The 24,967-nt window shown below is 39.7% G+C and overlaps 1 long non-coding RNA gene across 1 annotated transcript in view; it reads right to left on the reverse strand.

Moving 5' to 3' along the window:
• Positions 1 to 3,056: 3,056 nt before the first annotated feature.
• LOC118228119 overlaps positions 3,057 to 24,967 on the reverse strand; it is a 28,526-nt gene continuing 6,615 nt past the window's right edge. The window contains exons 3-5 of the long non-coding RNA XR_004765409.1: positions 21,933 to 22,029; positions 19,585 to 19,943; positions 3,057 to 4,093 (exon numbers count right to left, since the gene is read on the reverse strand). This is a non-coding gene — a long non-coding RNA (uncharacterized LOC118228119). The remainder of the gene's footprint in view (positions 4,094 to 19,584; positions 19,944 to 21,932; positions 22,030 to 24,967) is intronic.

Consider the following 24,967-nt stretch of genomic DNA (forward strand, 5'->3'; position numbering starts at 1 on the left):
TAATAACATGTATATAACTTTCATTGTATTTATCTGTAAGCTGCCAAAATTCATAAATTCACGCGGAAATCAAACAAAGAAATACGCACAAAAAAACATCAATATTTTGGTTCCAGAAAATCGGTAATACATTGGAAATGATATGTTATTACATTACAATTTAGAATGCCTTTAGAAGAACCATCACAGTCGAGCCTCAAGCCACCGCATGGACTGTGACAGCACAGTTTCTCACACTTCGAGAAGCAAACAGGATTCCATTCACGTCCCAAGTCTGTTCCCCCCATTGCTACCATTCAATAGTTAATTAAACCTCAATGGCAGCTGGCGGTGAGGTCATTGAAACCAGTCTTTCTCACACATTTTTATGCAAATCTATTCAGTTCTAAACAACCTAAAATAAAACATTTCTCCTCATACTGTCTCACTTTGCCTTGTTTATCCCTCGCACATTTTTAATTTACACAGAAGCGCATGTGAAACCATCCGGACTGATACAGCATGTTTCTACTTTTTAAATATCTTTATAAACATTATAGCCTATGCCACTTTCAGTTTTTTCAGTATTTCTCTAGTTATGTTTAAATTAACATTTTAAGATTAATTCCATATTAATGATAAAAAAAAAACATTGTTAGTAATATGTATCTCACTCAGATATTTGTCTCCTTATTGTTTTTACAGTACACAGTGTCTCCCCACTTGATGTATGTCCTGCTACAAGCATATCTAGCTCTGTCTGGCATCTTAACTGCATCTGAACTGTGTGCCTTTATTTATATTGAAGCCATCTTCACATTATTTAATCAACCTTGGTCTTACTCTTCTTTCCTTTCCTTTCATTTGCGTCTTACTTTACTGTTATTTACTTTACTCTATCCCTGATCCATAATTTTTTTCAACATTTCCTTCATCACGACTTAGGTGGGCCTACTTCTGGATTCTTGTTGTCTCTGAAACTTTCTTTGATATTATTTCCATATACGTTTTCATATCTATTCACTTCAAACTTTTTAGGGCGTTCATACAAGGTCATGTATATTTTATAAGTAGAATTACGATCAAGAAAATAGGCAACTTGTTGACATACTAAGAATTATACATGTTTAATAATATCTACTGATACATTTGACACCCTTTCAATCTGTAAAGTAAATACATAAAGAATGTAATCCCCTCATATGTCGTTCATGGTTTAATTTTCTGAAAAATAATTTAAATCCATTTGTTGTTACATTAGTTTGAAGGGAACATTTTTGCCACCCGTATTTCCCTATCGCCCTGTGTTCCATTTCAGAACAATATGATCATTCTTGCCACATTGGAAGCAGTGTGAACTGTCTGATAAGGGATAAAATCCCTTCCTTGCTACAAAAATGCTGCCCACTAGCCAGGTCACTCCTGGTGCTGTCCAGGGTACTGATAAAATTGTGGCGAAACGTTTGAATCACTAATTTACCTATCCGCTTAATTACTGGGTGGTTTTCTGTATATCTGTTTGACCTATTAACTTAATCTTGACAACAGCCAACGAGAAACAGACATTGTTAAGGGGGAAACGATTGGTAGAAAACGAGATGTTTTCTACCAATTAGAATCTTCTTTATATGATCTGGTGTGGTATTATGTTAGCTCACTATGGTACCTCATTACCTCAACTCGAAAAATTACTGAAACGAAAATTGAGCGCACTGAGAAACAATAATCCAAATGAACTAAAACAACATTTATACAGTCTTGGTTTCATAAAAAGCAACAAGTAGTGCCTCACTATTTATAAGAATATTTAAATGATGACTTTAATTTTAATATGGTCCCATGACACAAAAACTATGTGTGGTCAGATGAGTGAATCCTCGAGGAGATATAACCAACAAAATATTCTCCATTTTGTTTACACGAGGGCATAACATCACCCACCCTCTCAGTTTTGGTTTTAACAGGTCTGATGTTCGTTCTACTAGTAGACGATAATGAAATACCTAATTGTTTCCCTCATGCTATCCTGTTGCTCAGTCGTTCTCATTAGCTCTATATAGCAACTTCTATTTGCTTAAAATCCTTGTTTCCTTGTTATCGATTAACACAGTGCTATCTGTTCTGCTGCCTCTTCATCTTCAGTCCTTCACTACTTCCTAGAACTTCACTGATCCATTGAGGTAAATTATCTTCTGTCTTTTTGTTCTCACATTTTAAATCTTGATTTGTCTCTTTGCTTGTTCCCCAGAACTGGAATTAAGTACTTGCTAAAATAATGATTGTGCCGTATCCTATTACCTTCCTCTGTGACCTAAAAACACACTACTTTCAACAATACACGCGCATTTCCCAGCTCTGTAATTTTAGCACTAGTCATGCCTCATTGAATGCCTTTAGTTGACTGGAAATCTGAATCTGAATAATAGAACTAACCAATATGATCCTCTTACGTTATGGCAGCATGTAGGCTTACCTGTTCCTGTATATTGTTCTTTAATGTGAGCACTATCACATTTGAACACTTTTCTGTCTAGGCAGAAGTAATATTTTATTTTTTAAAATTATATTCAAATGTATAGTTATCAACAAATACTAATAATAATATTAATAAGTGGCAATAGTAGTAGTAGTAGTGGTAGTATAAGAAGAAGAAAAATGTCTTGCAAATTGCAACTAATTAACAAAATACTTTACAGATAGTAGCCACATACACATTGCGTATATTGCATTTCCTGGATCTGAAACAACCCATTGACCCTATAAACCTTGCTGTTGTACTTTATTTTTAAGGACAAATGAATTTACTAAACACTGCGATTTCACCGATGACTTCAGAATGTTTGTAGATAAAACAGACTAAACAGTTATGTTATTCAAAGCCAACCTGCAATGCAGAGATAGCCTGCAATATGGCAATATGTTTAAATAAAAGCATTATATAGATTGCTTTCAGTTTTGATTTGAACAATTTGTCAGATTAAATAAAAGTATTAATACCGAAAACAAGAAACTGAATTTGGCGGCTGTGTTTTTCAGATAGCACATCAGAACTGATAAAAAAAAATCATCACAGCCTGAAAGAATTGCACATATTTATTTGTAGAAAGCAGCCAGCTCAATTTTCAGAAGCAAACAGAATTCTATCAAAGATATCAAAGTTACAAGTTTCAGTGTAAACACCTCACACATTAAGGCACTTTTTGTTCCTTGTTCCGGTCCTTCACTGACCACCACAAAGCATGTGAGGATCCTCAGAACAAACGAAACCAAATGCAGAAGCACGTGTCATGTGCTTTCATATCATCTCCTCATATATCCACAAACACCCCATTTTTTCAATATAGTGCATTTAACAAAGCATTCCTCATACATACATGCAAGCTGCCTGCTTGATTTATGTTGCATATTTAGCTTAAACAGACAGGTGTGCTAATCATTGAGATCCAAGACAGATGACACATTGCTAACACATTTGTGTTTACACCCAAAGGTTATATATACTGCAATAAACACAAAAATAATTCAAGTTTTACTATGTGCAAATGCTGCTGACAGATCTTTCAAACCGTCTATTTCCATTGGACATAAATATAATGATGCATTTAGCAATAAAAAACAAATGAAAGTTAAACACACAAATGTAAATGTAGCAGTAACACATTTCTCCACCCCAATATTTCTTTGTGGTTGCCATTAAGGCTGCACTGGCTTCATAACATTTTCACATTAGAGACTTTGCATGTCTTCTAAAACAAGACACAGATAGAATTAAACTTTGTGCAACATATATTTCAAACAATTTCTGCCCCCCTGGATCCATGGAGCTGGTGAAGATGGTCAGAACTTTAGAAGTATGTCATTTCACACGGTGGATTTTCCACTCTTGTGATTCAAAACACTGTCCATTGGGGTTCTCCAAGTCCACGTTGGAAGATGCTTCTTGCCGGCAAAACAACAAATCACCACAGCCAATTCACACGTGCCCTCTGCTGCTTGGTGGTAATGATATTCATGTTGGCACACATTTTCCTGAGGTGGCACAGGATGGCCTGCGTCAGGGGATGGCTCCTCACTCTCCTGGAGGACGCTGACATCTTCACCGCCATTCCAAGACCTGATGTGACAGAGGGGAGAAACTGCATAAGATCCAATGCTGTAATGAGAGTGCTGGCTTTCTCTAATTATGTACACTGCATCTCAAGCGGATTCAGACAGGGGGTGACATTCTCCAGCTGAGAGGTGTAAATGTGTGGGAGAGAGGGTTGAAGAGAGAGGGAGAGAGGGTGAGTGAGAGAGAGAGAGAGAGAGAGAGAGAGAGAGAGAGAGAGAGAGAGAGAGAGAGAGAGAGAGAGAGAGAGAGAGAGAGAGAGAGAGAGAGAGAGAGAGAGAGAGAGAGAGAGAGAGAGAGAGAGAGAGAGAGAGAGAGAGAGAGAGAGAGAGAGAGAGAGAGAGAGAGATTGGGCATTTTTAAGAGAGACATTTTTCTAAATAAGTCTTGGCTTTAATGTCTTTCATATGCCTTGTTCTATTCTTTATTAAATGGGCACCACAATCTCTTTATCCCTCTCTCTCACTATATTGTGTGCATGTGCATGTCTGTGTGTGAGTATGTGTGTGTGTGTGTGTGTGAATGTATCAGTAGTGTCAGAATTTAGGCTGGAGTGGATTCCCATGGGACTGACTGTAGAGAAAACCACTAGAAGCATTTTATTTTAATGCTTTTCTCATTTTGAAAGTCTGTTCATTATCATTATCCTTTGTATACTTTCAAGGGTTCATCCACGGCAAAAGCTGTAAGATCTAAATAATTGAGGGAAATCTGCTGGTGTAACAGTGGACTGGAAGACTCTGCACAGCTTGCTTTCCCTGGTAAGAAATAAAAGCTCATCATTCATGAAAACCTACAAGTTCCCCACAGCACTTGCACAGGCCCACACAAGCATACACATACTCCTCACACCCGCACACACATCTACATACCCAAACATAGACACACACATGCATGCACACTTATACAGACAGGCTTGAGCATATATGCGGATGCACACACAAACACAGGCAGACATGCGTGCACACATATGCACACCATAAATGAAGGAAACAAGATCTTACGCTACAAAAAAAAACTAAGACTTGAGAAGCCAGTCAGTATTTTTTCCACCTTTTCCCCCACTTCCATCTCTCCATCAAATCCTGAGCTCATCAGTGTCTCCTGCTTTTACAAGCCTGTCCATCAGACTTAGCTCCACACTGACTGTGACTGAGATGCCTTGCCTCCCATGAGCAGGAGCAGGGGGCAGGGGAAAATCAAAGAGGAATTAAATGAACATGAGAGAGAGAGAGAGAGAGTGTGTGTGTGTGTGAGAGAGAGAGAGAGAGAGAGTGCGAGAGAGAGAGTAGCTCCACCCCTCCCCCCTCGGAACCCAGCCAAATTACCACGGCTTGGCAGAGAACCCTCACTTCATTTGTAACTCACCTCACGTCTTAAAAAGTACAACACCCTAACCATCTGCTCCCATTCATTCCAGATAGCTTCAGTGAGCTTTCCCATAGCCTAGCGCAGACGCAGGGTCCAGCCAGGGCAGCCGGGGAGACGCTCCTCACTGACTGGAGAGGGCAGACCCCGGCACAGGGGCTACATCACAGATTACTGTTTCCAGACATAACATGATAATCAAGTCATTTGCTCCATAAGTGGGCTGCTCTTGGGTACTGTCTCATGGCTGGCCAAGTGGCTCTCTGCATCCAGATGGAATTTAGTGTAAAAAAGAAAAGACACGGAAAGCCCATTTGATTCAGTGTGTAACTGGAGCAGTGTTTATAGGCATTTTTTTGCCTTTGGTTTTTTGCTCAAATTTATCACTCAAACGTACAGACCAGGACTATGTATTTTTCAAATTCAGGGTTCAATTCAATATCAGTTTCTAGTAAAATAGATCAATGGGAAAATAGCTTAATAATCATACAAAAATATTATCTTTTTAAAACATGCATGAAAGAGACTGGTTGGAATTTCTGCCTTTTATTTGTAAGGCCTGAAATGCTTTTCACAGTGATCCAGTGAAAGGGTTAGGGTGTTTTACCCATAAACATTCAACAGTGCACAATTATTCAAATATACAGTATGCTTAAGTTCTTTGTGAGTCTTGTAATAATTAACTTTGTCATTACATTTTTTAACTTTCATTAGGTTTTCACAACTTATAAAAATCTCTTTCTCTTCAAATTTGATATTCATGCACTTGGGCAGTGTACTTCCACCATTACCAATTTCTCTAAATTATATATAGAGAGGTTTCTGGACAATTTAATCCCTCTGGGGGACTTGGCAAGACCCTTTCTCTGTCAATTTTCACCCTCTCCTTCATTCAAGCCCCCTCTCTCTTTCTCTATATCCACAATGCGGGATTTCTTTCTTTTTCTTTTTTATGTTCTGATATCTTTTTTCTTTACTGCTCCCCCCACCCTCCCCATGCCCCCAGACAGCATGCAGCTTATGCAAATCACCGGTCCTTTATTCTCCTAACTCGTCCCCAGACCTTAAACTTGAATGAGACCTCAAACACACACACACACACACACACACACCCACACACATGCACATGCACGCGCGCACACACACACACACACACACACACACACACACACACAGCTCCCTGTGTTCTCAGCCAGAGTCTTTAGCACCATTACACTCCATTCACATTGTATAAAGACTGAAAGCCACACAGCCCTGGCTCAGGTCCAAAAGGGTACACTGCCTATATGCCTACTGTATCTACCAGAAGGCATTAGGCTAACATATCTTATTCTTTAAATTTACACACAGCAACTTCATGTTTTCTATCAAATATCTGTTCAGGCTAACAATAATGCACACACATTTTCTTGTATGAGCGCCTTGAACATTTGCCTGAGTTTTCTGCTGTGTCAAGGGCCAATATGGGCAGAAAAGAGGATGAATTGTACTGAAAGAGTGGGGGGCTGAGGGAGCCTGGGAGGGCTGAGGGGGGGGGGGGGGGGGGGGGTACAGGCACTGAGAGACACAGAGGTCCTCGGTGAGTCTAAAAAGAGCCCGTCAGACACATTGTTCCTGTCTGAGAGTGGACTTTAGGGGAGGGGTGAGCCGGCGAGTGGGCCAGGGCAGATTTGGGGGGTGTGATGGGACCTGTTTACTAAAGTCATAGCCGGGGAGGGGAGGACTGATGAATATAAAGTGGTCCCTGGCAGCCCACATTCCCAGGCTCCGAGCAGCCCTCTGTGTGCCTGTGGCCAGCTGCAAGGGGAACAGCCTGACTTCCCTCAGACACTGTGACAGGGCGGCCTTTTCACCAGCGCATTGCTGAGGCAGCCAGCCTCTCTCCCATAGCAACACCGCAGGGCAACAGGGCTCTTCCAGCCAGGGAGACAGCGCTGCGGATGGGGGTGGGGCAGAGCGAGGAGGAGACACTTCTACAGCAGTGAACTTGAACTTGACTGCTGCAGCTCAATATAGAATTTATTCAATATAGTATTATTATATGTGCAATTTGTGCAACACGCAACATGAGTGGGGTTAATAAACGTGTTCCAGCTATATATAATAAGCATGCTATTTAAATAGCAAGTTTTTAATGACGAAGACTAAGCAGTGACAATTGCACACATGTGCGTGCACACACACACACACAGACACGCACACGCACACGCACACAAAGAATACAAATTTCATTATTAATTTTCAGCTCTGTCTCATATACAACACAAACCGCTGTGCTACAGACAAATAATTCCCGTGTGAACATTTAAACTTCCTGCTATGCACAAACACTATCAGTGCTTTTGTTCACAGCAGATTGATACTGTCTAAGAAAAGAAACAACTAACATTTGCTTAAACTTACTATTCATTATAAAGGCTAAATTGCAATGCAAAGTGACCAAATACAGTTGAACGTTATTTGCTTTATTTGTTGGAGATAAGTCTTTGAAGTGAAATGAGTTTCAGTCTGTTGATTAACAATATGGCCTTGTCCATTATGTGAATTTTCCTGTTGCATTCTCTCAGCTATACAATCGATTACTCAAACAGTCAATACAGTCAGCTCTTGCTTGTGCAAATCAGGAGCTTGACAGTGAGAAGAGGACCTAACCCTTTGCCAGTCTGTATGAAAGTACCAAAGAGAAGCCTCTAAGACAATGAGGTGGATTAAAATGGACATCATCATCTGGATGAGATGAGGATGTACCAGTTATAAGTGCTTTTCATTCAGTGCACTACCACACTCTTGCACGAACTCCTGCTGCTAAATGGACAGCACATTTCACGGTTATTAAAAATATACAGTTTAAATATGTTTCAATAAAGTACATTTAAATGACTGCTATATCTCAAGGTCCATAATCATAATAGTTGAAACATGTTCTGTGTTTTAGTGTCCCCTTGACTATTTTTCTCATTTTAAAACTCAATCACTACCCAGCTCTTACATCGCGACACAAAATGGCAATTGGTATTCAATTTATATTCCTCTTTTAGGAATTACCAGAAGTCAGAGGTCCTCCCTAATTTCTATTGCTTTATCACAAAATAACGCACTGGAGAACTTCTAAGACGGCTTCTGGCCAGATTACTGAAACGTTTATCCATAACAAGCCTCAAGAAGAGGAGAGAAGGAAGGGAGAACGCAAATTAATCATTGAACAAATGAAAAGGGATTTGTAAGGACAGGTTAAGGAAAAGAATTGGGCAAAAAGCAGGTCATGTCCCAGATTTAATCAAACTCCCTCCCTTTTAAGAGACTGTTCAATCTATATATTTAAAGGCCACTAGGCACATTAACTGTCACTTAATTCTCTACCACTTTTAATATGTCAGGGATTGAAAAAAAAACTTCTTTATTTCTTCTTCTTAAGATACTTAAGAAAGGCTTTGTAGTAGATTAGTCTCAGGCAAACTTGAATTAGTGTAGCTAGATGAGTTTTGACCTACATTAGAACTTACTTATCCAAGGCCCCTGATTTATGACCAAGGCTTAATTTGTCTTAATACCAATGGCTTTTCAATACTGTCCACATAATATTCTGTATGACATCTGGAAAACTACACACATTTCAAAATGATCTTTGGAAATGTCATTTTTTTCTCATTTACAACACCTACCCCCAAAAATAAAGATTAGAAAAAACATAAAACAAAAAAACAAACAAACACAAAAAACAAAATGGCCAATGATTACAACACCAAAGCCAGTTCGTAAGCAAGAAAGATTTATCTGGTGCACTGTATTGGCGAAATGGAGATTGGAAGTTTATCTACAGAATCTGGATTTGATATGTACACGTTCATGAATAAGGAATGTGGGGAATTCTCCAGAAACTGGAGTCCTGTGCAGGGTATTGCTGTGCATATTGAGGTGTATTGTGGTGTACAGTACATTGTGGAGGAAGCCCACGGTGCGGGCTGCAGTCTTCTGCAGAGAGGAGTCAGAGGGGTGCGTGGGGAGACATGGCAGCGCTCCACCGCTCGCCAGCGGCACCGAGAGATCGCGGCCAGCGGCTGCATCCGGGAATCCCCGTCCCCAGCCTTTCACGGCCGCTCGGCCAGCAGAAAATGATTTGAAAAGCTCCCCTGTCGCCGTTACAAAGCTGAGGACAACCCTGCCTGGGATAATCACGCTTATCCTCAGATTAAGCAGGGATCTGCAGCTGAGGTATCCACATGGGGGGAAGGGGGCTCGTAACATAAGACACGCAATCTCCTTTAAACAAACCCCAGAAAAGATTCCGCTCTTCTTTTTTTGCAGTTCTATCTGGGATCTGCTGGTGGGTGTCTGTCTGAATGTATGTGTGTGTGTGTGTGTGTGTGTGTTTTTTTGTTTGGGGGGGGGGGGGGGGGTGTGTTTGTGTATCTGCTCATGTGTCTTCGTATGTGTACATGTGTATGCATTTGTGGTGTGTCTATACCTGGGTGTTTGTGTGCACTTGTTACATGCGCCCATGTGCATGCCTATCTGAGTGTTTCTGTGTATGTGCTAATGCATATGTGCATTGCACATACTCGTGTGTATGTGTGTTGTGTGTGTGTCCATGTGCATGTATATATATGAGTAACCATAAGTACAGCCAGCAGCAGCGAGTGCTATATTTAAGAATCGGTTTTCACACCGTACACAATTACAAGAGTAACAGTGGCTTGCAAGTGGGTGTGCTATACAACACCTTTTCAGTTTATAAAATAGTTTGTACAATTATATCATCTTGAGCAGCATTAGTATCACTTTATTTAATATTATTCTTTGCCGTTATTTTTCATATTACAATATAGTGCAAGATTTTGGTTAAAATATAATACTCACCCTTGTGTCTCATACAGAACCAGATTTAGTACCTTTTCACTTAGCCTATGAATGAATCTTAAGTTAAGTTCCTGGTTGAATCCTAACTCTGATCTCAATGTCCTTCCACGTCCCACCAATTCTTAGTATTTTTTTCAGTCTGGCTGCTCTCACATTTTGACACAAAATGGCAATTCACATTAAATTTCTAGTCTGAGCGAACAGATTCAATACCAATACCCAGACTGCTTAATGAATGCTTTGCATATGCAGACGACTAGTGTTTTATTTTACCAAAGAGAAAGTCTTTAGAATCATCCTCAAAAAGCAGAAAGCTGACCTACCCCTGTGCTGTTGAAAAACTTTAATTATGAGAAGCAAAGCACACAATGCTTGACTATTACCTCTGAATGATTTTAAGTGTAGAGAAGGTAAAACATCAGTTCCACTCTGGGGGCTGATTCAGAGCTCTGACACTGGAGAGAGCGAGCGGGCGGGCGGGCGAGCGAGTGAGAGAGCGAGACGTGTGAACTCACCGCAGAGTGCTGTGGAAGTGTGAGCTCGGAGGCAACACGCTGCTTTGTGTTCATTATCCCCGAGTCTCAGCCCTGCACCCCCGCGAGCGCCTGTCCGCCGTCGCTAATGCAACCACCGTGTGAGGGCCGGCCAGCCCGCCCCGCCGGTCCCCCTGCTCCCCTACGCTGTGCCAACCTGGGGTGGGTTCTACACGCCTTCTGCCCCCACGCTAACCGTCACGGAACCGTCCCCCGTCTGCAGTCCAGACGGCCAGAAGAAGGAGGACGGCGTGGCGTGGGGGACGGCCGTTTGCTGGGTTATGAATGCTCGCTGACGGTGCGGGGATGATCACAGGGCCCGGATACCTGTCACAGCTTTTTACATGACCGGCAGTCTCGGCAAACCGAAAATAAATGGAATCTTGCTTTTGTCCAAACGAGCGCCGCGGAGTTCAATATCAATATGAATACGTTTATAGTGCACCTGACAAATCTGCCCAGATCCCAGACTCTGGCTCGCCTCTCGGTTATTACCATGCCAGCTGCTACGTCTGCCACATGGAAACGCAGACAGCCTCAGACAGTAGCTCCCCCCACCCCCAACTGCTCCCCCCCCCCACACACACACACACATACACACACAAGCACAAATTCCCCACCCCCTTTCAATCCCTAACGCATAAACCTGCGTGCGATGTGAGTACACAGCCACTCATAATCGATGAATTAATTAGCAGGCTTGTTCTGTACCCCTGGCACACGGCAACATATGTAATCATTCTGCCTCTTCTACGAAATGTAGTTTGGAGAATTAAAGCTCTTTTATTTCAAACATGGCGTCTCGTTTTGTAAAATGTCACGTGTCTCTCGCTCTGTCTCCTGCCCCCTCTGTTGCGCCCTCTCTCTCTCTCTCTCTCTCTCTCTCCCTCTCTGTTTTTTCTGTCTCTGCACCTCTCACTCTTTTTATACCAGCTCCTGTGAGCGTCCTCGTTCTCCTCATTCTCCTTTGTTTTGCCGTGAAATACTGTCGTCCGCCTTGGTGCAAACCTCGGCTCCTGCTTTCTTTCCTATTCTCTTTCCCTGTCTCCCTTTTTATGGGGGTAATATATTGTAATGGAGGCTTAATTAATTGCAAGCCCAACTGTGGCGTCAGAGCATAAGGGGAGAGGGTGTAGTCTGCTCACCTCCTCACATTTAAATATTTGCTTAATCAACACAGATTCATTTTCCACGGTGCAATTTCAATAACGAAACCCTACTTCCCAAGCTAGGGTAGGTTTGCAGTGAGAGGACCAACAATATTTAGATAGATGCAAGGCTAATTTGAAGGTTGAGCTGTGTGTTAGTAAGAACCTTTCCCAGCTAGAATTTCTTTACCAATCATTTTAGAAATAAACCTTCCACTGTGAATAGTCCAGAAGCAGTCCTTGCTCCCTCAGTGAATATGCAAAACAGACATGTTTGTTATATACAATAAGAAATAAGACGTGAACAGAATTATTGTGAACATTCTCAACATGTCTGTACAAGATTGTGATTCTTTCGAAACAGAGTCTTTAGTAAAACAGGGAAATGCGCAATATGTCTTTGCATTTAAATGTGTCAAATATGTGTATCACTTCACCTACATTTAAAAAAAATGTATTTATTAAATTTTATTTCATTCTCAGTAGCGCTGATGATTTACATTGCTTCGGTTTGAAACAGTGAAGGACTTTAGTAGCTTTAATCACCAACCTCCATTCCACCAGACCCTCATGCATCAGGGATGGGCAATTCCTGTGCTGGAGGGCCAGTGTGTATGGAGGTTTTCATTTCCACCAATTACCTTGGCTAAATGAGCTGTACACACCAACACTGGTTCACTCGTGGAATATATCATGTATCATATAAATGTTTCGTATAGGAACACAAGAAGAGTCCCTATACTGTCGGTCATATTCTCATCAAGAAATATAGCTAAAATGTCTAATGGTGTAAACGCAGGGCTAATTAAGTAATTAAGGCCAGAAGTTGGCAGGAAAACCAGGGACAGATATGGCCCTCATCTGTAATACATCATATAACCATGTTGTTGTTTGTATTGATGAAACACTATTGTTGCTATTCTGAGGTAATGCAAGAAAAAAGAGTAGGGAATAGCATGCATAACTGCACTCTGCAATACAGCTGAGTCAGATGATACTCTGAATTTCCTATCATGCATCAACTACTATTTAATTCGAAATGTATTAATGTAATTGCACTGCACTGCTCACTGCTTTATATACACCACCAAACTACAAGTGATATATGAAGATTTTGCAGTGCAATCATATTCCTTACAAGACTCATGTTGTGTACATTAAAAATACACATGTATGTGGCTCTTGTGTCAATATGCACTGGTGCAAATACCTATGCCTTGTAAACATGCCAGATACAGTGGCACCAAGAGTGGTGAAAGTCACCGTGGGCCTACAGCCTCATCAGACATGCAATGGGAACTGGACAAACTAATTTGCGTGAGCACACAAACACACACTCAGAGGGGGGAAAAAAACAAAGAGAGTTCTTGTCCTCTCAACACTTTCAAGGTTTTGACACTAATTTAGGCATCTGGCCCTGTCTGGTCTGGGAGTCCTTTCCCACCCAGTCTACCCCACCCCCACCACCTCTTCTCCCCACCCCACCAACCTCTGCCTCCAACTGCACCAAGTCAGACAATGGTGGGAAAGAAGGGGTTGTGGACCCTTGTCAAGTGCTCCGCTCACAATGCGGCCATTGTGGAGGGGAGAAAGCCGAGCGGAATAGTAATGTGGACAACCATGTACTGTTTACTAACAGAGCCTACAGCTGCACACTCCCTTCTCAGAGAGGGGACCTCGCATTTCACATTTTTGTTTCACGCTGTTGTTGAACACCAGGGGCAAAAAACAACATTTACTCAAGGCTGGAGTGTGTGAGGACTGTGCGTGTGTGTGTGTGTGTGTGCGTGTGTGTGTTTGAGGGTATTCATTTATTAATGTCTAATGTCCGAGGATTCGACACAGACTATGAAGGCTGCTGCATGTGTGCTTCTGTTTACAGGGTAAATTCAGGAGAGAATCTATTAGCTGTGAAATAATGCTACAACAAGCTAAGCTGTATTCGCTCAGTCTGGGGTTGGGCCCCTGCAACAGTGCAGTTAACTCGGCAAAGCTTATTGCTGATCCAAAACCATAGCCCTGGGTTTCTCTTGAGCTACTCATGCATTGTATCAAACTTCAATGCACCAAACACAATCTATTTCTTTTAAATGCACTCCCATGCGTATATTCTTACTACATACTATTTTTGTTAGTGTATTCCATGTAGCAAAGTTCTATTATCCTACCCATGAAAAGCATACAGGTTAATTTCCTGTTGTCACTGAACACTTTTTTAAAGGTGCTTTGATGGTCATTGGGTGTCAAATCAGACCAGCACTGCAATTTTGTTATTGCACTGTATAACATCATCACTACTACTACAGAGTAGTACCACCACCATTAGGATGGATTATGTGCGATGTTTAAGCCAGTGCTGGTAATACCAATAAAACCATGATTAAAATCATCATTTGTAATGCATTTTGCATCACTCTTAGAGCTTCTAAAACTTATAAATCTCAAATACTCTCACAAAAATGCCTTTCATATCCATGTAAAACCTTTTTTAGAGTTATTTTTGTCAGGATCAGAAACTTGAAATGAGGTTTGATTGACCATTGTCTAATGTTTCATAGCTTTTCCCTGATCGGTTAAATAGTTAGGCCCAGCCATTAAAATCAGTGCACAGATCATAAGGAATAGTATCACAGCAGCTTCCCAGGGAATATGCCGGAGGCACTGTCTTCTGCCAGAGTAGACCAGCACACTGCCCATCAGCCTGCGTGCAACCAAAGCCATGCCAATGAAACACAACCTCAGGCTTGACGTTGCAGGACAACAAAACTCCATCTGCAAAATCAGTCCTGTGTTGATCAATATCAGCAGATGACACAACTTTTTAAAAATTGAACATACAATGCAAGCTTGAATCCATTACCTGCTTATCTATCTTCTCTTTACTAGCTTTGCCAATGTTGACAGAGCTATATAGCTCCTGAAGAAATTAACTATGTCTCCTTTATGCTAATCTGGCTGATAAACTGACTACCTGCCTAATATATTTGTTATTTCTAACCAAGCATGCTTTGCATCAGTATTTTCATTTTGCTTTGCATCAATAAACAAAACAAAAAGCAAACAAACAAACCAATAAATATATAAATAAATGTAACACTTCTGTACTTATATGATAACTGAATATGATAAACCCTATATATGAAGAATGTCCATTATTATCCTAGTATGACCTATTAATAATGAGGTCTGCTGGTTTATTTTTCAAATGCTATAAGAACTGGACATAATATGCATAAGCATAACCTTCTGCAAGATGTAATTAGCAGAAATACTGTTAACGTTGACGAGGGGCACAAATAACAACACACCTTTCAAATAAATATGTTCGGCGACACAAACAGAATGCCCTTGAACCAGTGTACTTTCAATTTCCATTGCGCGTGCTAAACCAGAGGTAAATGTGCGTACAGTGCGGCTAGTGCATGAATAACACACAAATGCACACACGTAAATATATACGCGCGTGCACAAATTTGCAGATAAATACGCAACCACCAAACTGCAATGCATTTGCGGGGTATAATTAATTCCTTCAAATTCGGAAAAATGATTATTAGATTTAATAATGACACTGTACTTATTTTATGTGCGTTTCGACACACTCGATGTCGAGCTCAAGGCCGCAAACCTTCGTCCTCGACTGTAATACAGGCTCGTTGTTCTCTTTGAACAGCACCAGCTCAGCTAACTGGTGCTGGTGAAAATGCAAAACAGGACCGAAGAAGCCCCTCCCCCTTGAGGAGAGAAAGTGGGTCTAATTAGAGACTGATGGATATTAAAGGAACAGTAGGCACAATCTAAAAATATCTGCATGCAGTTATGCCGAAAAGTGCATTAAGCATGTTTTTTCTTTTTAGTATCGCAAACTGAGTTGCAATATTGCATATTTATACTGATAAACATGTAATGACGCTCTACTTTCATATTCCTTTAGTGTATATATAATTAATACAGGATAACGCAGACGGTACATATTTAGGTCAAAAATAAATGTATAAATTGGGTGTATGTTTATGAATACTTGTGTGATAACATGCCCAAAATTACCATACAAAAGGTAATTTATCATTAAAACTCACTAATATCAGCTGATATTGCAATAAACGAATTTCCCAAAAGAACAAATAAATAAATAAATAAATAAATAAATAACAATAATCTAATGCAACACATTGTTGTGGTACAGTACTTAGATTTTCACATTATTCTTCATTGTTGAGCATCATTTCTTTTGAAAAGCACACGACAAATATATGTTTAGATTCGCTAGTTTTGGTACACTGACATGCTTGGTGAGAATTCAGGCCTTTTTGAATGCATGTGACATTGATAATGTATCATTACTCACTATCCACAGAACATTTACAAATCACATGCCCCTGTAGTCGAAAGGTAATGCATAATTTTATATGTCGTAATGTGAATTGTTTGTCCAGTGTGGTTTAACTACATACACGCGATTCAAATGATACCAGATGTCAACATAAGCTAAACGTTATAAACACGATAACAGCTGTAATACATCCATAACCACATTGATACACTGCAAAAAATTATCTGATCAGGCCTATTCAGGTTATTCAGAGCCGATGCCAATAACAAAAAAACCCGCAGACAGGGCACAGGAAAACGCACTGCTGCTCGCGTGCTGGGAAGGTGCTGCTGTATCTTTAACTGACGGCTCTGCCCCTCTCTACTCCTTTCAATGCAATTATGTTAATAAGAGGAGCTTGTCTGGTCTTATTCATTAACAGCAGCGGTTGCTTTATTGTCTCCCATGTATTTTCACTTGTAATCTCTGTGGGACCAACGATACAGTAGATTATATTTGACGAAAATATGTTACCTTTTTAAAATCAAGCTGCAATATAATAAACACACACTTCTATAGCGTATCGTGTAAAGGCGTGTTTATTTTGCAACATATTTTAAAGGGCTATGTTAAATATAGCTAACATGTCGGTATGACGAGGGTTTTCTCCTGCTTCATCGGTTACTTTTGGGCATCGAATTTTAAATAGGCCAAGGTGCTTCTGCGATCCGTAAGTATGCGATTTCTTTTCTGACATTTTTAGCGGGATGAATGCCTATTCCGATACAAGTGTTCTCGTTAATTCGAAGGTGATGCGCATTCATTCTTTCATTCGTTCATGCATTAATTGAGTGTAAATCACAGACAAACCGCTTTGCGTCTGCATTCACCCCCAGTCATAACAAGTGTTCTGTGTTGGATTTACATAAGACTGCGGTATTCTGGCTGTTGGATATGTCTAACTAATATCACACCCTATATTTGGTCCATTTTCTATTTTCACATCACATTCTTTTCGACCCCCCATTTCATTGGTCACAAGCTACATATATGCACACAGTAAAATGCAGGCTTTGTCTTCACTGTAACACTGTGCTTATGACACACAAGCAAGCAGTTGTGCACGAAATGCTCCTCACACTGATTTAATCAATGGCTGTAATTGCAACAGCTCTTCCTATTCCCTTATTCATTAAGGTTTAGGAGCCGTACAGTATTTTGTCCCTTGTAATGTCAGTCTCATATGCATATGTCTTCCTGGTTCTCCCAGAGTTTCTGGGTATAGTAATAATGATAAAACTGACATGCATTTGATTCACTGTGACTTGCAAGGAGTTACATTATGATGACAGATAATAAATTCCTGCACTAGCCAATCAGTGAGCTATGTCCAATACACTCCATATTAAGATGGAGGATATGAAATCACACAATACTTCCAATAGACCCACCATTTCAAAATACTACATAACACAATTTATACTAATCATGTCAAATAAGATCTGCATACGTTCTTACTTACACTTATAGCAATAGCAACCAAATGCTAATGCAATATGCTGTAGCTGGGTAGAAGCTATAATTACCAAGCAAGCATTCTAAATAATTATATTTACATGCCACTGACTAAAGGTGTGTATATTGCCAGATTTTGTGCAAACCTAGCAGGACACCACTGTTAGCAATTAAAGAATATACATTTCCGTTTATAAACGGATATTGAAATAAGTATGATTTCACACTCTACCCTGAAATAATATTTGAAGATCTGAAAGTAAACAATGAAAAATAAATCAAATCTCACACTTCATTAAAGCATATCTATTCATTTCAAATTGTTTGCTTTTATAAATATTTTTATAATAAATATTCATTATGTTATGTTCATTTTAAGATTAAAATAAGTTTGTGAGAACCCTTTTGACTGTAAGAATAATATTGTAGTGGAAGTTCTGCTGGATCTGGTTTCAGGACATAAGGTGACTTATGGTCATATTTAAAGATAAAAATAACATAGCACCTGTTTTTCATTACTTTACTTGATCGCCTATTGAAAATGTGCTTGTTTGCAGGCATATTTGCTATTTCAAAATATGAGCATTCAATAAATATTGAAATATTGACCAAAAACATATGAACTTAGGAGAGAATCCTCAGAAACTATACATCAATAACAACAAAAAGAAAAATATTAATGTACAATTCATACATGCAATTTATTGTTCAACCATTGTTGCCAATCCTATTTTAACAGAGCCGTAGGTTTCAAAAAACAACTGACGTTGAGCAAAAATACAGTTAATCTGTATTTAGCTTAATCAGATTGGAGTAGTAACATGAGGAAAGCACAGAGGCACAGTTAAAACTAATATTTTAAATAATAATTGTTCTCTCAATACAATGAGATAGTTCTAATTTTTTTCTCATATTTGAGATATGAAATATAAATATTATGTAGAAACAGGTTAAGGAATGCAAATTAAGACATGTAAAGTCCAGGGACATCATGGTGAAGTAGATGATCAAACTGTATTTGATCAAATAAACACATTTCTCATCAGACTTCAGTAGACTATAACAACACCTCAAACAGATTTATTGCATGGAATATACATTTTTAATTTTTTTAAATGATCCTGTCTTAAGACCGAACCATCCTAGTCCTGTGGTTAGAAGCTGAGAGTACATAATCTCTAATGACCTGATTTATGTCATCTGCAATTTACATAAATCCGTGTGTATGTGTGTGTGTGTGTGTGTGAGAGAGAGAGAGAGAGAGAGAGAAAGAGAGAGAGAGATTTGTGAGATGAAGGGCACAAACAAAACAGGGAGTGGAGAGGGGCATTGTATGCAATGCTTTTTTAAACAAAGGTGTACTGTAACAGCGCGGAGCGTTAACGGATTTCAGGGAACATAATGCGTGTGTTACAGTATGTGTTATGGGAAGGCGCTTTGATATTTTGCTAAAAAAACAAGAAAAAGACAATTCCATGTTAAATGAAAGGTTTGTGGCAGTGCACTTACATGAGAATGAAAGAGAGATGGGGAAGGAGGGGAGGGATGGCAGAAAATGACAAGGGAGATGGCAGTTTTCCCTCCTGCCCGTGCCAGTTCATTTACTTTGCATTTGCCATAGCCCTCTCCGGTAATTAGCCAGATAAGATAGGCGAGAATGTGAGAGCAGTCGAAGGAAGGGGGAGTGGAGGGGGGAGGGCTGCATTTGAAGACTAATGTATATAGAGAAACCCAATTCTGATAGAAGGCAACGGTGCAACCTACCTCGTGCCAACACAGCCATTTTAGGAGCAGCAAGCAAGATTTCCCATCAAGATGGCTTCCTCAGCACACACACACGCGCTGTCGTACAGTTCTCTGGCATCTGGCAGGGGCGGAGGCCCCGGCGACTGGCAGCCTCTTTGTCCCCGTTGGCACTGGGTGGAAGTGTCTTGCTTTTTCTGGTTTCTCAGGGGGCACAGATGGCACTAAAGGCTCCCAGGGGTGGGTGAGGTGGGAGGGAAAGGGGAATAGGGGTTGGCCATTCTTTTTCCTCCTTTCTTTTTGACGACTGCGCCATTTCCCCCCCCCCCCCCACCCCTCCCCTCCTCCCATCAAGGCACGGTAGGAATAACGGCCAGTCGCTGTGGGGAAACAAGAAAATAAAGCTCTAAAAACAGTCCCCTTTTATTACTGCCAAGCCGATGCCATGGCAACTACTGTATAATCTGTTTCTTTAGAAGAAAACAACACAGGGATGGAATAACTGTAATTCCTTTGTATTCTCCAAGAAGTTACTGCACTGTGAGCTACTAGTCCCACGGTTGTTTGCAGGATAAAGCTTTTGATTGTAATCTTAATGGATTGTGTGATATTAGAACAGGCTTTGGTGATTTCAGTCTAGCAATAGCACATATGTGGCTTTGTACTTTGCACATAGACAGGTGCAGACTGGTACCTTGTGTGGGTGTGCATCCACTTGAGTTGTATACATTGCAATTACAAAACAAATGCGTATTATCTGTGTGCCTAAGCTATGCAGTGTGTTAGAAGAAGGTAAATATAACAAGGAAACAACTGCTCCACAAGCCTGATTCGTTGTTAGAAGCATTGTCCTTATGCTGCTCTTACTGGCTGGGCAAAGTTGCCATTTTTGCAATTCATGCTGACAAAGAATAACTGCTTTTTGACTCAAAGGAGTGGATAGTACAGTATAGTACAGAATTTAAAGTAGTATATTAATTTTTCTACATTTGATATAATTCATTATGTTTTATATTTTTAATTCTTACAAAAATTCTCATTTATAATTGCAAATGTAAAGGATAATAATTATAATAATAATATTTTAATTATAATAGACTCTGCATATTATATATTATTTCTCCACTGCAATGCTGCAAAAAAGAAAAAGGTTATTGATTTTTCTTGTTTTATTTTCACTCATCACTAGTGTTAAAGTATTAAGGTTGACGAAAGCCTTCTGTTCCCTTTAATTACATGCGCACACAGTCAATTCACCTGTTCTGAGACCTGTTCGAAATATTACAGAGAATAAAAGATTGGCATACCATGACTTCAGAACTTGAATTCAAATACATTGGAAAATAGATTAATTTCATATCAGACATATTTTTCACTATAACTGCTGTACAAACAACATGATGGCTCAACAAATTTCCTGAGCTTTGTCAGCATCACATGCAGGTTATTGGAGTTTTCAACACAGACGAGTGACCTGTGTTCAATCCTAAAGTGGAAAAGGCTTTTAAAATAAATGCAAGAGTCAGTCTTGGCTGAAAAAGCCCTCTGCCATACCCTTTTCCAGACCCCTTAGCTTTCCACAAAATGATAACAAAGAAAGTAATGCAACATAATGCATATATAACATAGAACTACTAAATAATTTTAGAAATGAAGTCTTCATTTAGTATTAGACAGGTTTTCCTAATGTACGTGATATTGGATGTGGTTACAGGGTTGATTCAAATTATATTCTTATAAATACAGTAGCAGGCCTCTGTGAAACCCAGGGGGTTATGTGGTTCTGGATATTGGGGGAAGGCGGGAGGTGGGGGTGGGTGCCCAAAAACAAAGCAGAAATGTGAACGAGACAGAACGGGGAGACATCTTCTTTGTAAACAGGCTAAGTTCTGCGCAGCATAGAAATGACTGAGGCAGATGCTGAACCTTCCTCCTCCTCCTCTGTGCTGTTTCCGGGTGCTCCTGCACACAGTGGGGTGCAGAAGCCAAGCGAACCTGCCTTCGACAGGGAGCACCAGCTCAGATCTGGGTCACGCTGCCACTAACGGCAACGAGTCATGAGGCTTTATGCATCTTCATCTTAGACCTGGGGAAGGCAGGGCACTGCAGCAAAGCAGTGCAGAATGGGAGGGAGGGGGCATACAGTCACAGGGCCTCTCTAATCAAGACTGCAGCATTGTCAGGTTCCTGACTTTCATCGCTGCATCAGAAAACAATTTGATTTTGTATTTACTTTTTCTTTTGGTCCCCAGAAACCCATTATATAGGCGGTATGCAGATCAGATCCCTGTAGGGTGTGGTTTTTAAATTCAAAGTCTTTTCTTTGGCTCTTTGTATGTAAGAAGGATTTGCTCTCCCCATTGGCTTACCTGTTCTTCTTGCCATATCATTTGCAATGGAACTTCAGGCTTCAGATGATATATTTGGACTGATGAGGAATGGTTTCGGACAATTACTGGGTCCAGCCTAGACAACATAAAAAGAGTAAAGACCATGACCATGTGACTAATGTATGTAAATTTATCTTATATTATAGAAATCACTTCTGTAATCACAATCAAAATTAAGAAGGTTAGAAAATGTGTCTAACTGTCATGGTTTTGAACAGGAAAAACTTGGTTTTTCAGCTAAGCCAAAATAAGCAGAATTAATTTTTTTGTGACTTTCAGTTACCTGTTGAAACTGACAGTCTAGAGTACTACACCCGGAAGCTCTAATTAATGAGTGAGAACTCCCATGAAGCCAAGCACAGCCCATGCATTTGAGTGTGTGAGTTCCAGGAGGAAGGAAAGACAGCCTCTGTGGAAAAGGCTCATGTCCCTGCCCCTTGAAAATAATGGGCGGTTGTTGTACGCACAGGAGTTGATTCTGTACAGGGGCTTTGGGAGGTGCTACAGCTGCCCACATGAAAGCAGGCAGTATGGAAATGAGCCACTGTGTTAGTACCAAGCCCACGCTCAATAAATATTAAGACAGAAATGAGGCCTCACAATGAGACCAAAGGTAAAACACCTCTATCTTAAACTGCAATACACTAAAGTATTGGCACAACAGAATATATGGTGCGTCTTAGTAAAATATATTTTATATTTAAATATGGAAGGAGAAAATAACAGGGGCATTTTGCACTAATGATACTCTTTAGAACTGTTTCCTATAATTAGATTACTGATTATTTTAATACATTAATTAATCGATTTATTCATTTAATCATTAATATAATAGTAATTGATAAGAACTTGAAGCTATTGAAAACATACCCCCCCAAGAAAACAGTATGCCTTATAATACTTTGACTATGTCAAGGATCAATGTTAGCATAACTATTCTCATCACTGGATGCCTACCATATCTGGTAATAACAGTCCGGCAGTTGCATTGTGTGTTGCATTATTCCACTCTTTATAAAGTGAGACTCAAGATATTATTTAATGTGTAATATGTTAGGTTTACACATTACAGTACTTTAATTTCTTTTTTGTGACCGGAGCTGTACCCTCCAGTCAGATATAGGGTCATTTGCGAGCTGTAAAATGGGACAGAAAGGGTAGGCACCAGTTAAAATACTCCAGAGTATGGATGAGTCAAAACTGGCATAATGAGATTGCCATTAAAAAGTACGGTCAGTCTGAAATTTTTGCAGTGGGTTGAAATGCTTGACGGGATCAGAAGGTAAATCATAACCTCTATGAGATCATAACCTCATAACCTCCTGTAGAGCCAGACTTGGTAAAATCCCTCCAAAAAAAAAAAAAACCACAGGGTCCTAAATACACTCCACCATCCCAAATCTCAGAAAGTCAGCCGGTTTAAGGGTCAGACAGTGTCAGTGAGTGAGGAGGTGTTTCGCTGCCTGGGCATCTGTGTCGAGTTTCCATAGCGAGATGCGCTAATGGAACACGCAGTTTAATGATTCAGAATCAGGCAACCTCCAAAGTAACAGTAGTAGAAAGGGTATGACCAAGCTGCATACAGGACATGGCTAAACTGAATTTCATACTCTTTGATCCGAAACTTGAATAACAACTTTGAGAAAGCACTACTTTGCTAGTTAAAGATTAACCAGAAATGTGTCAAATACTGAAATTAATGTAAATGGTGTGTAACTAATCCAGTCCTCAAAATGTAGACAAATTGCATTGCACAAGTATTTTGCAGTATATATGAACTTATATAAGCATCACATCATCTTTTCTTGATTTAAAATTCCATGTTGATATTTTTGATGGACATTTAGTCAATGACAAAAGGTAAGGAAAAAGTCCTTACTAAACACCCTACTAAACGTTATCATTGGGGTCTTGAAATATATGCATTGGGCTGACTTTTAACTGTTATACACTGTGCTGCTGGAGTCAGTAAGTCAAACACAGTTATGTCAGTTCCATCGGCAATATCATTCACACCAATCCTAGTTTCTCCGTGTTAATTCTCAACATTCTTAAAAATCAATTAAGGTGCATTTCCTAACAGTAAAATAGGCTTTCCGTGTGATCATAGGATGATTGTCAATATTCTATGCTTATGCAAACATGCACACATTGCTATGAAATTCTAAGGGATATCTTTACATCTATACATGTCCCCTTCACAAATCTTTACACATTTTTCTACCCTCACTAGTTTAGGGAAATATGTTTTTGACACCATAAAGAAATCTACGACCAATTCTGATGTATTTTTTTTTTCCAAATTCATTTTCAAAACTTTTAAGAATTACTTCAGAGAATTATTTTTGGCAGTTGGCTCTCCAAATTGGCTACACAAAAATATCTTTAAATGTAGGCCTATTTTTTTTTTTTTTTACAAAATACAAAATCTCCCAAAATGCACCCATAAACTAATCACAAAATGGTGAAGGCATATATGGCTTTTTAGGTGGCATAGAGGCAAAATCAACCCATAGTACATAAGAAACACATGCAAATACAGATATCAAACACACACTAGAAACAGTGCTCACCCCTGCCAGTGAGACAAGACAATAGGGCATGTGGCTAGTGGATTCTCTGTCCCTCAAATGCAAATGCTGCCGCTCTCTTGCTATATAACCACTGGAACAGACATACCCCATCAATTAGGGGAAGATCATAAAATGTGTAATAAAACAATTGTGTCAAGGGTTCTCCAACAATCGGGCAGGTTCAGTTTCAGGGTCACTGTGGATGTGAATGTACTGCAGCATCAACCGCCGCAACGTTATGCCACACAGCAAGGCCTTTTGGTCATTTCTTGAGAATTTCTTTGAGGGGTGGATTTTAGAAGGATGAGTTCATAATATATAGATTTTTATCAAAATCTCAGAATCTTAAAATAATGCCAGCGAAAAATTGCTTTAGGCCAAATAAGCGGCACTATGATTCCTTAATATGATTTATGAAGATATTAAATCAATAGATAAATT

Source organism: Anguilla anguilla, chromosome 5 (genome assembly GCF_013347855.1).
Source record: "Anguilla anguilla isolate fAngAng1 chromosome 5, fAngAng1.pri, whole genome shotgun sequence".
In the NCBI taxonomy this organism is placed as follows: domain Eukaryota; kingdom Metazoa; phylum Chordata; class Actinopteri; order Anguilliformes; family Anguillidae; genus Anguilla; species Anguilla anguilla.